The sequence below is a fragment of the Eptesicus fuscus genome, chromosome 10, assembly GCF_027574615.1.
Source record: "Eptesicus fuscus isolate TK198812 chromosome 10, DD_ASM_mEF_20220401, whole genome shotgun sequence".
Classification (NCBI taxonomy): domain Eukaryota; kingdom Metazoa; phylum Chordata; class Mammalia; order Chiroptera; family Vespertilionidae; genus Eptesicus; species Eptesicus fuscus.
The window spans coordinates 25,674,436-25,691,324 of NC_072482.1; positions in this window are offsets into that span (position 1 = coordinate 25,674,436).

Here is a 16,889-nt window from a genome sequence, read left to right on the forward strand (position 1 = left end):
ATCTCTATCTCTATCTATCTCTATCTCTCTCTATCTCTATATCTACCTATTCATATCTATCTATACACATATACATAATACACATAGATCCCTTTTGTACACATATGAGAACATACACTATAGATTATTTGGCCTATTGTTTTTTCACTTAGTAATACATGGAGGATATTGCATAATATCAACATATATAGACATAATTGCTGTCTTAAATAGGAAGAAGTAACTCCATATGATAGTCTTGTAATGATCGTAAGAACTCTTTGATATGAGTTTAACAGGGATCAAACACACACTTGTAGAGAGGGAAGAAATATCAGGCTAATTTCTTGATGCTCATGTAGACAACAGAAATATAAAGAGATGAGAATGGCCAAGCAGAGATAATAAGTAAATAGTGTTTTAGTGGTCAAGGCCAAATAAACACAGGAATCCATAAATGTTTACTATAGATAAAAAGTATTCATGGTGCTGCCATTAGAGAGAACACGTTAAAATTCACAAAGCCCATTATAATAGTAAATTATAATGATGCAGAGTGGGAAGGTACATTCCAGTAACATCCTTTGCTCACTTTCTTGTGGAGCTCTCACCTGCTCTATTCTTTTCTCTCCTTTAAGTGAGAGTCAGTTAAATGGGAAGATTGCAAAGAAGAGATACAAAGACCTTTACAGGCATACATAGACCTTTTAAACACTTGATTTGGCTAGAAACACTGGCTTCCAATAGCAGTTGGATAAAGTTTGCTTTTACACTAAATGTTTTTTTCATAGGTCCATGGTTATGTAATATTACTATGTTGGCCAAATGTTTAAAATTTTTTTAGGTCTGAGACATTCCCAAATTATGAGACCTATCAGGATTCTTTTATCTGATTCCTTCTACATAGCTGGTCTTCCCCATTGGGAACTGAAAAAGTAGTAAGAGAAAGAAAACATGTTCATAAATAACAGTAATATAATATACTCTAGGAATCTATATATCTAAAAGCCTAAGTGACTGTTATGACTGGTCAACCAAATGACCAGTCGACAGGTTGCTATGATTATGCACTGACCACCAGGGGGCAGACGCTCAATGCAGGAGCTGCCCCCTGGTGGTCAGTGCGCTCCTACAGCCAACCTCCTGTGGCTGGCCAACCTCCTGCGGACCCTCCCCCTGGCCGGCCCCCATTGCGCTGATCAGCCCCAATTGCTGGCCAGGCTGAGGGACCCCACCTGTGCACTAATTCGTGCAGTGGGCCTTTAGTCATAGATAAAATTAGTAACTAAGGATTCACAGGAAGGAAGGGTCATTTTCTTTGAGAAGCATTGCAAGGAAGTTTTTAGGGAAGAGATGAGATTAAAGATTGATTGGTCTTAAGGTTGTGGTAGAATTTTCATAGGTAAAAGGTTAGGGAGAGAAACATTACTTACTACACAAATGTAAAAACATAAGCAGAAGTGTGAAAACAGGAAATAAATAAAACAATAATAATAATGTTAATGATGGTATTTATTGAGTACCCACAATGAGCCAGAAATTAGGCCAACATGTTTTAACACTATACTTAATACTACATCCTATAGAAAAGCTATTATTATCCCTGTTTTATAGGAATATAAAAAAATGAGGCTCAGAAGGGTTTAATAATCTGGCTGAAGTCAAATAACTACAGTGTAGAAAATACAGAATTTGTTCATATCTACCTGATTCTAAAGCTTGTGATATTTTTAGGATGTTCATACTGTATAGGCCACATAAAGAAAGTTCTAAGAGCAGGAGCTAGTCAGCCCCGTTCAATGCTATTGAGAGGTTAAGTAAGAAGACTCAACTGATCTTAGGAGATGACAACAAGGTCACTGATGGCTTTAAGATGAGCAGTTCCCAAGTTTTGTTAAGGTTGAATTCTTTTTTTTATTTATTTAATTCTTGATAGATTGAATTCCAGAGAAAATGTGAGGTGAGAAATTGGAGACATGGATTACAAATTTTTAGAGGAATTTGTCTAGGAAGGAAAGTAGGGAAACAAAGTAACTAGACAATGATTTTGGGTTGAAGGAAAGATTTTTGGTTTTATGTTTTGTTTCTTGATAATAGTGATCCAGGAGACAGGGAAGAAATGATGATATAAGGAAGGCTGGGATGCAGTGCACCAGTGGAGGAGTGGTCTGTGGACGGGAGTGGTGAAAGTTTATTGTAACAGAATTGGGGCAGAGGACTCAGGCACAGATGTAGGTTGGTGGTTTGGGTGCTGGGAAAACAAGGAAGGTCTTCTCTGATTTTTTTTATTCTCAGTGAAATAAGAAGCAAACTTATCAACTGAGAGAAGCAGCAAGGGGGTGTAATCACAAGTGCAGTAGTGAGTTGCACTGAATCTACTGTAGACCCTGTCCTATTCTGAAAATCACAGTATGAAGTCTGGGCTACTTGCTTTATGGAGGGAGCACAGCCTCAGGAACAGGAAAAAAAGGCTTAAGTCAGCAATGGTGAAAGAAGAAAATCCTCCAAAGACCTGAAGATGATCTCTGCAGACACAGATCTGAGGAGCTCAACATGAAATGAAAAACAGATCCCAAAGTATATAAATCATCTTGGATACTGACAGTTAACCATCCACAGGGCATCAGGCAGGAGGAATGGAACCTGCTGCCTTTGAGAGAGTAATGACAGCATGAGTCTCAAGCTTGTGCTTCCGTACATGAGATATAGAAAACATAGTATTTGTTGAGTTAGGTGACAAGTTCTGTAGTCGCCCCGGAGACAGGCATGGAGAGGTGAAGCAGAACAGTTGCGGGGCTTCTAGTGGTAAGAGAATGTGCATTTATCCTAAGTGAAGCGAGAAAACAAAGAAATTTAAAGGAAATGTAGCTATGGAATGAGGATGAGATTTGATAAACTGTAAGTTTTTCAAGTTTGTGAATGCAAGTATGTATATGTAAGTTGTTTTAGGTGGTATTCTAAAAATATATTACCTGTCAGATATTTGTTTATTTATTCATACATTAAAAAACCATATTATATAGATGTGTTGCATAAAATTAGCTCACATATAACAATCACTGACATAGTGCCTATAATGTGTCTGGTGCAAAGAGCTTTACATGCAGTAACTCATTTAACAGGAATGACAAATCAGTGAGTTACATACTGTTATTATGCCCATTTTACAGATGAGAAAACTGAAGCATAGGAGCCTGCCAGGATCACACAGTATACAATGAGTGGAGCTAGACTATACTGCCATTGTCTGCTATTTAAGAACATTATGGAATAGATATTTTTACTAATAATAGAGGAATATGCAAATTGGCCAGGATGCCATCATGTAACGACCAATCAGGATGGGGGTGGGGCCGCGGTGGAGAGCTCTCAGCACACCTCCGCTGGGGGTCCGAAGGGCACAGAGAGGAAGGGAGAGCAGATAGGCAGTTAGGGGGATCAGATCAGGAGGGGAGAGCAGATAGGCAGTTAGGGGGATCAGGCCGGCACGGGAGAGCAGTTAGGCAGTTAGGGCAATCAGGCTGGCAGGGGAGGACAGTTAGGGGGATTGGCCAGCAGGGGGGAGCAGTTAGGCAGTTAGGGGGATCAGGCCAGGAGGGGAGAGCAGTTAGGGACATCAGGCAGGCAGGCAGGTAAGCAGTTAGGAGCCAGTGGTTCCAGATTGCAAGAGGGATCCTGGATTGGAGAGGGTGCAGGTCGAGCTGAGGGACCTTCCCTCATCCCCCCACCCATACACAAATTTTGTGTACCGGGCCTCTAGTAGTAAAATAAAAATCTTACATAAAAAAGTAGGCATAGGAAGTGGGAGCAATAATTGTACCAGGAAACTAGTGCAAAGACCACTAATTAGATATTTGAGTTTCTTAATACTCAGGATGAAAACAGAAACATGATTTATAAACTTGAAGATTGAGCATGCCTGCTGCCTGTGGATCAATTGTAGTAGGAACCAGTTTATAATATAACCTGATGTGTGTTATGGGCTGAATTGTGCCCTCTCAAATGTATATGTTGAAGTCTTAAACTCTCACTATCTCAGAATTTGACATGGGGCCTTTAAAGTGGTGATTAAGTTAAAATGAGACCCTTAAGTATTTCAGTCAAACTGGCATCCTCCTTGTAAGAAGAGGAAATTTGAATATCTGGAGAGATACCAGGCAGGTGCATATACAGAGGAAAGAGCAGGTGAGGACACAGCAAGAAAAGTGGCATCTGCAAGCCAAGAAGCGAGGCCTCAGAAGAAACCAAACCTGTGGACACCTTGATTTTGGACTTCCAGCCTCCAGAAATGCAAGGAAATAAATCTCTGTTATGTAAGCCACCAGCACAGTAGGCATTTTGACCAAGTCTGTGTATCAGTGGACTGTGTAGAAAGAAAGATTTAGGCCACATTATCACCTTTGTAGAACCAGACAATCCCAGTAGCTATTCAAGCACTGCAGTTGAAATCCAATGGAAATTATGTTAACTACAATTTACGTCCTAGCAATTTTCTCCTGCACATTTCAAAGAAATATGGGGGGAAAGGCTGAAAACACTTTCACATTAATTGGACGACCCTCCATTATATGATTTTCTTTGCCAAAAAATGCTTTGTTTAGTTTACTTCCTCGTCTCTGCATTTATTTTAGATGCACACTTTTGTAACAGCAACTTGCAGAGACATGTTCTGAAAACTGACATTTTCAGGCAGGGCCAGGCACCGCGTGGGGCACTGAAGCAACCCTCTCAGCATGGTGACCTGGGCCTTTCCAGGCACCAAGTTCTGATCGCAGCGGGAGATTTGAACACATTATGAGATAGGATTCGGCTTTCAGAACTTGGTACCATATGTCTTCCTTGGTGATAAGGCTGACATTTGCATCCATTGAAAATACAAAAGTCAAGTCATTCTTGTGCTAATGCTCAAGGGAAAAACCTGCAGCTGACTTAAATCCAAGCTCTGACAGGTAGCAGCCCTGGGATCCTGCAGGTTTTCGCATCAGCACATCTCCCAGAAGGTGTAATTGTAAGGCAGTCACGCCTTGGAATTTTAAAACAGACAATAAACAAAGAAGTAAAAGGAAGTTGGGATTTTTGCTTTTTCTTCTTCTTTTTCTCTGTTGCTCACAGTGCTCACTGAGAGAGATTTTCCACGCTATACAGTTTTTATTTGTTTCTGTTTTACAGCCAGTGCATTTCTCTATAGCAAATTTTAAAAATCTACTTGTGTTCTGTGTTAGTTGAAAAATGTTTATATTAACTTATATCAGCATAGAATTGAGGAAAATGCATTTGCTGAGGTTTCTCATTGTTCACTACATTCTATCAGTGACTTATTATGTATGACCTTAGATATTTTGTGGGGGGACTAGAATTAAAAGTAAGTAGAAATAACCACTTGTATTATTTTTCTGATGAACATGACCTTGATAAACTTAAATTATGCATATGGAATTATAAGCTATAATAGTGATTATTAATTTACACTTATTTTTAATTAATATTTTATACCTTAAATGTATCAATTGATTTGTTGTTTATTAGACTTTTATCAAACCATCTTATATTTACTTAGTATACCCATTGTCCTGCAAACAGGAGAAATAGTAATTATTTAATGGCCAATTATCCATCTTGAGTCCTTGGACAAGAATGTAATTGCTTAACATTTTCACTAGAAGACAGGAAGAAGGAGGAAGATTTAATAAAATTTGAGTTCATTACCTTAATGTTAATTGGGTATTTGACTGTCTAAAACTTATCTTTTTGAAAAAAACACTGAAGTCATAGGAGAAATTTTAGCCTTTATTTTCTCATTTTGTTCTATTTTTTTAATGTAACCAGGCCGAAGATTTTGCATAGTACACAAATAAAACAGTGGGGTAGTGGGAAAAGCAATGGGCAAGTAGTTAACAGGGCCTGGCTCTTCATCTTGCTTCTGCCACTGATTTTGTGCATAGCCTTACACAATTTACAAGGCCTGTCTCATTTTCTTCTTCTATAAACAGCAGGAATAAGACCTTGCCTATCTACTAAGTTTTCTTATGATTTCTAGGCAATGCAGAAGAAAGTGTTGCCAGAGGACTGGATTGGTGGGATTCCTCTGTTACCCGTGGAAATGGGGTGGCTCTTGCAATTATCTTCAGAAAAGGAATTTTCTAAGACTCGCAGGAGAAAATGAATGGTTTTTATTTGCGTAGAGTTATATCCCTCGGTTTGTAAAGTTCCCATTGTCCTTAAACCAGTCTTGGAAAATGTGTAGCTGGGGCTCCAGCAGAGCCAAAGCAGGGCCCGTGTCCAGAGTCTCTGTTCTATGGGGGAGCTGAGTCTGAAGTAGCATTTGGCTAGATTTAGTCCATTAGTCCATTGTGTGGGTCCCACATGCCAGTGAGCCACGAGGGAGAATGCTGGAGAGCTGCCGCCTGCAACAGGAGTCCCAAGAGAGCAAGAGAGCCAAGAGCACAAGGGCAAGAGAGAAAGAGAGAGAACTACCTTTGTTCAGGGCCACACCTATTCTGGCCACTGGCTTATTCCCAGATGTGATTGATAAACATCTTCCCAAGTCACCCACACCTTACTGGGCATGCGTCTGTTGTCCAGGCCCTTTCCCCAGGGATCTACGGGAAACAGACTTGGAGAGTGTTAACTGCAGCTTCCTGGCAAAGCTATATAAATGGCATGCCTATATTATCTAGTCTCACCTTGACTCCTTTCCTGTTATTTAATAACCAGGTTATTCTAACAGTATCAAATGCACTTAGAAACTATAAAAGTATTTTATAGTTTAAAAGTTATAAAAGTATTCTTACTATTAATTAAAGGTTTTGCATTACTTATCTTAAATGGATAGTTAACCTAAGCATAGAAATGTTCTTTCACAAGAAGTATTTCTCCCTTAGAATACATACTGGACTCTGCCTGATTACTCTCTATTTTAATAACATTTTTACAGATTGGAAAACTATATTCACAGAGTCTCATTTATTTTTGTGTACAACTTTTAGACCCCATGATACTGGGCAGGGTGTCTTGGTAGGGTAGGTTTTAGGTAGATTACTGAACATATATTAAATGAATGAATCACTTAATGGAATATGTTCAAGGTATTTGATTCTCAAGAAAAGGGAAAGAAAATTAGACAGTATTGTAAAATAGGTTTATGCTACATCATTTAAAATAAGCATTGAGTGATTCCCAGTAATAATATAGATTGAGAGTACCCCCCAATTATTTTGCTTTATTTATTTTAATTATTTATTATTATAATTTACATAACACTTAAAAATTATTCATAATTGCCATTCCTTCTTGTCAAAGAGATCTTGAAGGAACAGAGTTAGCCTGCTTGGTGAGACTGCCTGGTGCTGAAGCTGATTCTGCTTGTTCTGGCTGCATTCAGGAGACCAGGAAAGGCACTCAAGTGAATGTGTAAGACAGTAACAACAACCTGAAAGTGAATGCACCTGTTCTATTCAGGTTTCAAGTTTGAAAGTGGAGCTTTCCTTAATGTAATGGAAGATGCAGGAGATGCTTCTTCTTTCTCTCCTCCTCTCTCTCTTCCCCCCCTCTGTCACTTCCTTCCTTTCTCCTTCCCTTTTTTGTCATTTCTTTCCCTTTCTTCTTTCTTGCATTCAAGAAAGAAGACTCTCTTTGACTCCCTTTCTAGGTTTATAAAAGACTAGTGATCCGGTGCACGAAATTCGTGCACATGAAAAGGAAATTAATTAGAGGAAATATTTTATTTTATTTTTTTTTTTTAAATATATTTTATTGATTTTTCACAGAGAGGAAGGACAGAGAGATAGAGAGCTAGAAACATCGATGAGAGAGAGACATCGACCAGCTGCCTCCTGCACACCCCCCACCGGAGGATGTGCCCGCAACCATTGTACATGCCCTTGACCGGAATCGAACCCGGGACCTTCCAGTCCGCAGACTGACGCTCTATCCACTGAGCCAAACCGGTTTTGGCTAGAGGAAATATTTTAATATTGCTATTTGCCCTTTATCTATAATAAAAGTGTCAGAGATGAAAGAAAATTAGTAAAATGTATATGAAAATCTTCCTCCTGTCAGAGTCTGGGGCACGCCATGGCAACCAGAATCAAGTCCCTGCCCACCCACGTGCGCCTTGAAATCGCGCGAGACCCAGACCTGGCCGGCCCCACCCCTATTGGGCTAGATCCAGACCCAGCTGGCCCCACCCCTGTTAAGCCCCACTGGGTGGGGGGCACAGCCTCAGGTCCCCTGCCTGGTGCCGGGGTGGGGGGCGTGGCCTGAGGACCCCTGGCTGGGGCAGGGGGTGCACCTTGAGGTCCCTTGTTAAGTCCCGTGAGTGGGGGGGGTGTGGCCTGAGGTCACCTGTCAAGCCCTGCATGGCGGGGGGCGTGGCCTCAGGTCCCCTGGCCCAGTGCTGGGGCAGGGGGTGCAGCCTGAGGTCCCCCGTCAAGCCCTGCCATGTGGGGGGCACAGCCTGAGGTCCCCTGTCAAGCCCCACCAGGCGGGGGTCACAGCCTCAGGTCCCCTGCTCCGGCCCAGCGCCAAACAGCCTCAGGTCCCTGCTAATTGCTATTAAGGCTCATTACGGGAACTAGGCCTCCGCTGTGGGCGCAGCCATTTTGTTACAGCGTGATGGTCAATTAGCATATTCTCTCTTTATTAGATAGGATTCTCCTTTTCTGGTGTTTCACAGCCTTTGACTTTTGCTTTCAGATAAGTAATTTCTCTGCTTTAGGCCAAGAAACCATAGAGATTGGTCTTGTCCACCATTTCCTTTAACCACCAACTCACTGTTGATATTACTAAGGTGTATCAATGTTTCACAGGATATTGCTTTCCATTCTTTTTTTTTTTTTCTTGTATTAGGTCATTCACTAAGTATACCAGTATCATCATCCAGATATTATTGAGTCACCCAATAAAACATGAATATAAGTATCCATGTCACAAAAATTGCTCACCTGTTTTTTTCATGATAACTTGATCTAGAAGGTATAGTTATGTACCTACATGTACAGTCTGTCCATGATAGATGTTTTATTTCAACGGAAAAGATAAATGGAGTTTTTTTTTAAAATCTAAATTCTTTATTGTTTAAACTATTACATAAGTCTCCTTTTTGCCTCATTGACCTTTTCCTGGCCGCCCCCCACCCCTGCCCCCCAGCACATGCCCTCACCCCCTCCCCTTCTCCCCCCAATCTGTGTCCATTGGTTATGCTCATATGCATGCATACAAATACTTTGGTTGATCTCTTACCCACCTGCGAAGTTTTGAAAAATGGAATACTTTTATAACTAAAAACTATTACAAATGAACTGCAAAACTTCAACATTTTATGAAAAATCATACAAGAATCACATGTGCTGGATTTTTTAGCCTAATTTTTCAAGATTCTATTCTATTTTTACCATAAATATAGTGTTTAGACTGTATGTCTCAATTTTTATCTCTGTAACATACTATTTATTGTATTAGGGTTCTCTGCAGAAACAGAGACAATAGGGTATATTGGTATCTTTATATCTATCTATATCTGTATAAAAAGAGACATTATAAGCTATTGGCTCATGTCATTATGGAGGCTAAAATGTCCCACCATTTGCCATTGCATGTTGGAGATTTGGGACACCTAGTGTTATAATTTGAAGTCCTGATGAGAGCTAGAGAACCAATGGTGTGAATTCTAGTCCAGACCCCAAGGGCCTCAGAATCAAGAGCACTGAGGACAGGAGAAGATTGATGCCCCAACTAAACAGTTGGCAGAGAGAGAATTTAAATTTCCTCCACCTTTTTATTTTATTCAGTCCCTCAACAGATTAGATGACACCCCTCTACCCCCGAATGGGGAGGGCTATCTCAGTCCACCAATTCAAAGGCAAATCTCATCCACAAACACATTCACGGATATGTAAGGGAATCTATATATAATAGTATTTAACTAGAAATCTAGACATCCTTTGATCTGGTAAAGTTGACACACAAAATTAACCATCACATTTATGTAATTTGCATTGGAAATACAAGTGGTACAATGTTACCTTCATAAAATATTAAATTTACTTATAAAACTTTATACAATGTCTATATAATAATATCTCACAATAATTGCATTTAAATTGACAGTTGTCTAAAATTAATTTTTCTATAGCTGAAAAATAAGATGTAATAATATCTTATCTGACAATGACATTAGAATATTTTATGCACATCAGATTTTATTTTAATGATTTCATTGGGTTGCTCCATGCTAAACTTGCTTATCTGAATTTATTACTCATTTCTTCCTCCGTATATGTATGTATGAAACAGTTTTCTTGTCCATCAATGTATTATAATCTCAACGTAATGAAATTTTTAATTAGCTTCTCATATCTGAAACCAGGGCTCAATTTTCTTACATTGTAAGGTGATATATCTTTTTCAAAATATAGGTGTTTCTGGGGACTTCACTGTCTGAAATATGCCTATCTTTTATTTATTTTTTATTTATTTAATTAATTAATTAATTTATTTTTTTAATAGAGAAAAAAACTTTTTTCTTTCTTTTTTTATTATTATTTTTTTAATGAATCTTTATTGTTCAGATTACAATTGTTTCTCCTTTTCTCCCCAATATCTCCCCACCACCCAGTTCCCACCCCCTCTCTCCCCTTACCTCCCCCCCTCACTGTCCTTATCCACAGGTGTATGATTTTTGTCCAGTTTCTTCCCGTACTCCCCACACAGACGCCCCTTTCCCCCTGAGAATTATCAATCCACTCCCATTCTATGCCTCTGATTCTATTAAGTTCACCAGTTTATTCTGTTCCTCAGATTTTTAATTCACTTGACTTTTAGATTCACTTGTTGATAGATATGTATTTGTTGTTCATAATTTTTTATCTTTCTTCTTTTTCCTCTTTTTAAAGAATACCTTTCAGCATTTCATATAATACTGGTTTGGTGGTGATGAACTCCTTTAGCTTTTTCTTATCTGTGAAGCTCTTTATCTGCCCTTCAATTCTGAATGATAGCTTTGCTGGGTAGAGTAGTCTTGGTTGTAGGTTCCTGCTATTCATCACTTTGAATATTTCTTGCCACTCCCGTCTGGCCTGCATGGTTTCTGTTGAGAAATTAGCTGATAATCGTATGGGAGCTCCCTTGAGGTAACTAACTGTTTTTCTCTTGCTGCTTGTAAGATTCTCTCTTTGTCTTTTGCCCTTGGCATTTTAATTATGATGTGTCTCGGTGTGGTCCTCTTTGGATTCCTTTTGTTTGGGGTTCTGTGTGCTTCCTGGACTTGAAAGTCTATTTCTTTCATCAGGTGGGGGAAGTTTTCATTCATTATTTCTTCAAATAGGTTTTCAGCGTCTTGCTCTCTCTCTTCTTCTGGTACCCCCCCCCCCATAATTCTGATGTTGGTTCGCTTGAAGTTGTCCCAGAGGCTTCTTACACTATCTTCAACTTTCTGAATTCTCTTCTCTTCATGCTTCTCTGGAGGAGTGTCCTTGGCCTCTTTGTTTTCCAAATCTTTGAGTTGATGCTTGCGATCCTCTAGTCTGCTGTTGGGTCTCTGTATAATATTTTTTATCTCAGTCAGTGTATGTTTAATTTCTAGTTGGTCCTTTTTCATATCCTCGAGGGTCTCATTGAATTTATCGGCCTTTTCCATGAAATTCTTGAAAAACCTTATAACCGTGGTTTTGAACTCTATGTCCAGTCACTTGTTCTCCTCCATTTCTTTGGTTTGTGATCTGTTTCCTTGCTTCCTCATTTTCGCTGCTTCCCTGAATTGGTAGGGTAGCTTTGTGTACTAGATGTCCTATTGGTTCAATGGGTCAGCCTCCCAGTTACCTGAGGTGGACACTCTTGGTTTACCCTTGTGTATTGTGTGTCCCCCAGCAGGAGCTACAGCAAGAACTAGTTTTCTCCTCTGCTTGGGCGGTTTTGGAGCAGTCTGACTGGAGCTGCAGTTTATTTGGTTAAGCTGCCACAGAACAGGCCATTTATATGCAAAAGCCGATGTGTGGAGCCTGGGCGGGTTTGTAGAATGTGCGGGGCGGGGTCTCAGGGCTGGGCGGGGTCTCAGGGCGTCACTAGGCTGGGGCGTGGCCAACGGCGATGGCTGCCGTCAGCTGTCTCTGCCTTTCCACGTTTCCAAGTCCCTGCGCCCCGCGTTGTGCAAAAAAGTCACTATCACTTTCTGACCCAATGGCTGAGAGTCCAGCTTCTCCCCGTAGGTGTCTGGGTCCCCCGAGTGTCCCCAGAAACTGGATTTCAGAGTGATTGGGAGCTTGTCTCCCTGTGGGTTGAAGAAAAACCGCGCACCCAGTCGCCTGCCGCCAGCCCGATTCGCGAGCCTCCGTACCTCAGCTTTTCAGCGTTTGTGCTCCTTTCTCCCCTTAGTTGTAAATCTACCACTCAGCCAGCTTTCCCGTGGTTCTGGGTGGTAGACGTTTTGTCTTTTAGTTGTATTTTTGAAATTGTTGTGCGAGGCAGCAGATTAGTTGTTTAACCATGCCGCCATCTTGGTTCCTCTCAATATGCCTATCTTTTAAACCTATGACTAAAATACAAATTGTTTTCCAACTATTGTGCAATTGTGGCATTGTGTACAAATCAAGGACATATATTTCTCAAAGCATATGTAAAAACTTCATTAATGTAAAATGTATATATATATGCAAATTGATATGTTATGAGGACTAATACTTTACACGGGTATTACAAATAAAATATTTGAGTTAATATTTGCGTGCACCATCATATACTATGCACTACAAACTACTTTTCTCTAAGACAGTGAGATTTACTTAACTCATTTTTACTTTCTCATTCTGACTATTTATTAATCAACTGTGAAATATAGTTAATATAAATAAAAATTCACTAGAGTTGGAAAAAATAAGAGTACTAAGTCGATGGTATGTCTTCGTGGCTTTGTGCAAATGACTGAAGCTCTTTTACTATCATTAGTTGTCCAACCTCCATGTCTCTGACTCTTGGAAGCCATGCCTCATCCTTCTCAATAACAATTGGTCTCTCTTTTCTCTGCATTCTTTGAAAAGCCCAGTTTTTGACCATAGCACATACTCCATTTCCCTCCTTGTATTTTAATTCAGGACTGTTTCCTGCACTAGATTATAAATTCTTAGTGACCAGATATCAGGCCTTTACCCTTAGTGTCCCTTATGACTTTTTAGATTAAATGCTAATGACAAATTAAGTGTGAAACTCTGAAGGGTCTGGAGTGTTATTCTACTTGCAAGCTAAGGAGTTAGCGTGCCACAGAAACATGAGACCTCTGGATCAGGGCAGAACTTTTACTCACTGAACCTTTTGTGCTAGTTTCTTGTCCCAAATCCCTGCAGGTCATTAAGTGAGAGCCAGACTTGGCCTATAGGAGGGGAACACTGAAATAGGAAACTTGGAGCTTATATGGGGTGGCTGGCAAGCCTGATCATCCTCCCCATGGAAAAAGGATCTTTGTTCTGGAATGTAAACAAATCCTCTTTGAGCAGAAGAGGAAAAGGCCACTAACCTGGAGTGTAGCCTAGTGGCTTTGGGGAGATACATCTCTGTCTCTCCAGAAGTCTCTATCTTGGGATTGCTGTTGAATCATGTTTAATCCAAGTGCCAGTACTCTTTGCTCAGAAAGCTCAAGTCAAGCAGAAACATGACAATCAATATTCATGGAGCATGTTCTCCCAACACTTTTGAATAAGGTGACATATAATAATATATTGTCCAAATTAGGACATTTTTGAGAGTGCAAAGTAAGTCATTAATTGGTTGTGGGTTTTTTTTTTTTTTTTCTTCTAGAACAATATCATGAAAGACAAAAAAATGGCTGAGAAACTGTTTTAGATTAAGTAAAACAAGAGACACATCACCTAAATTCAATGTGTGATCTGGTTTGGATCCTGGTGGCTTAATGCTGAGACACTAAGTGTAGTTTCCAGGAAGGAGGTTGGCAGTGCCAGGCTCACTGATGGGAGTGCATGCTGCCTCTACAAAGATTCACTGCAAAACAAACACTGAATGCAATTTTCACTTACTGCCTTTTTTTGTAAAAGCAAATCCTCTTGGATTTCTTTTTGGTTAGTGAAAACTGATAGCAATGTAGGTCCTTCATAAAAGCAAAGTGTTGTAAAGCAAACTTTCAAAAGAGGTGGACGCCTGTATTATAATCAGAGGACTAATTTCTATGATAGTCTAACAGTTCCTATGTATTAGTAAGAACACTAGTAGACATTATAGTATAAAATCAGAAAAGTGTAATAATCCACAGAAAAATTAAAATCTTACTGAAAGAGGATCAATGTACATTACAATGAAAGAAATGCAAATTAGGACAAAAGTATACCTTTTCATCTACCATGAAATACTCAAAAAATACTCAAAAAATTAATTTATATTTATAAAAGGCTAATATGCAAAGTGTTCCCTCAGGAGTTCAACTGGGAGTTCGATCGCTCACTATGACATGCATTGACCATCAGGGGGTGGCATGGAATGAATAAAGGCCCCAGCCAGCAGCTGGAAGGTCCCAATCAGCCCTGATCGCTGGCCTGAACTAGGGACCCTACCCGTGCACAAATTTCGTGCACTGGGCCTCTAGTATCTAATATTGATGAATGTATGGAAACAAATAGTCTCATAAACTGTTGATTACTATATAAACTGATGCAATGCTGTGTTTGGTAATTTGGAAGTATTATTCAGATTTTTAAAATGCTCACAGCCTATACTCAGCAGTTATATTTTTAGGATATTATCCTCAACATAAACTCACACCGCATCATTTTCAACAAAACAAACAAAATATCCAAAAGAAAAAGCAGAAATAATATAAAATGTAGTACATCAATTTAATTAAATACCATGAAGGGGAAAAAAAAGTAAAATTGCATATTTTTTTTCCCCCTGGGAATATTTTTGACATTATCTGGGGGGGTGAAAAAAAACACACAAGTTGAAATATATGTAGCAGAAATTGCTGCAAGAGTTCTTGGTGTGATATTGTGATTTATAATAAGAAATAGATATTTAGTCTTTGTCCCTTTTCTAGCACAGAGCTCCTAAAACTCTTAAAATTTTCTAAGTGATGAAAGAAATAGAAGTGCTTTTGTTATGGTAATGAAGCAACTTTTGGATAGCACCTAAGGATGCAGGCTGGTTGCCAGGAGAATCAACCATGATTAGAGGGCTGGAATTTTCAATCTCATCTCCCTGACATCCTGGGAGGGGAAGAGGGCTGGAGAATGAGTTCAGTCATCAACAATCAATGATTTAATCAACCATGCCTCTTCGGTGAAGTCTCCATAAAAATCCAAAAGGCTGGGGTGCAGAGAGTTTCCATGTTGAACATGTGGAAGTCTGGGGAAAGTGCTGGACTCAGAGAACATGGAAGCTTCACACCCTTTTTTATAATAAATGGATAATCTAATAAGTAAGTTTTTAGTAAGTTTGTCTAAGTTTTGTGAGCTATTCTAGCAAATTAATTGAACCCAAGGAGGGGGCTTTTGGAACTTCTGATCTGTAGAAGCTTAGGTGACAACTTGGGCTTGAGACTGATGCCTGAAGTTGGGAAAGGGGTATGGGAGGGTCTTGTAGGAGGGAAACCTTGACTTGTGGAATCTGATTCTATCTTCAGGTAAATAGTATCAACTTGAGTTGAATTGTATGCTACTCAACTGGTATTGGAGAATTTCTTGGTGGTGTGGTAATCACCATCCTCTCCTCCACACATGCATTGAAATTGGGTGTAGAACCTTACTTGGACTTAGAGAAGTGGGTTGAATCCACTTCTCTAAGGGTGAATATCAACCAAATTCAGGCTAATGCGACATCACAGGAAAAGGATGGAAGAGTCTAGAAAAATTTCTATTCCTTGATAAAGGAAGAGACCAGTCTGAGAAAAAGGCCTCAATTGGCTTCATGATGTACACTACTTCCTGATTTAACTACTAGAACAAGGATTTGATAGCTGGAGCTACAGCCTCCACTTGTGGGCATGAGGGCACAAGGCTGATGACAAAAAGTCGAGATGTAGAGAATGGTAGAACAAAAAGAATGAAGTCTCTGGGCCCATGTTGAGCTGCTAAATCAGTTATGGAAAGCCTATGTCTATATTTCTTGTTTAGTAAATAATAAATGTCCTTGTAATTTATCATATGGTTAGTCATAGTCTTGGTTATTTACAATTAACATCATTCTTTCTTTTTTGGTTTTAAATATATTTTTATCAATTTCAGAGAGGAAGAGAAAGGGAGAGAGAGATAGAAACATCAATGATGAGAGAGAATCATTGATTGGCTGCCTCCTGCATGCCCCCCACTGGGGATCAAGCCCACAACCCGGGCATGTGCCCTTGACCAGAATCGAACCCTGGACCCTTCAGTCCGCAGGCCGGCGCTCTATCCACTGAGCCAAACCAGCTAGGCAAAGTCATTCTTAATAAAATATGGATAATATGATATTTGCATGAATATGCGTGTTTGTGGCAATACTTGTACTTCATGAATTTAATGCACTTTTTTTTTTTAGTTCATCTAAGAAGCTACATGATAGATACTGTTGAAATAGATTTTAGTAGGGGAGAAGGGCAATTATATTATTACAAATTAGAGATCTATATGGAGTAAAGAAACAAAGTGTTATTATTTTTTAGATTATACCAGGTATGTACCTGGTTTTGGCCAATGGAGTGTTAACAAATGTGACACAAGCAGCAGTCTTGAGTATGCTTGTATGGTTTGACTTGGCTTTTGCACCCAAACCATTCACTTCAAGAAGAACATGCTTTGGGTAGCTGCTCGTCCTACCAGATAAAAGACATGTGGAGCAGACCTGAATCCATCTTGAGGCCTGGAGCCTAAAGTCTAGCCTTGTCTGATTGAAGCCAATCCACAGATCTGTGAGTGAGAGATGAATACTTGCTATTT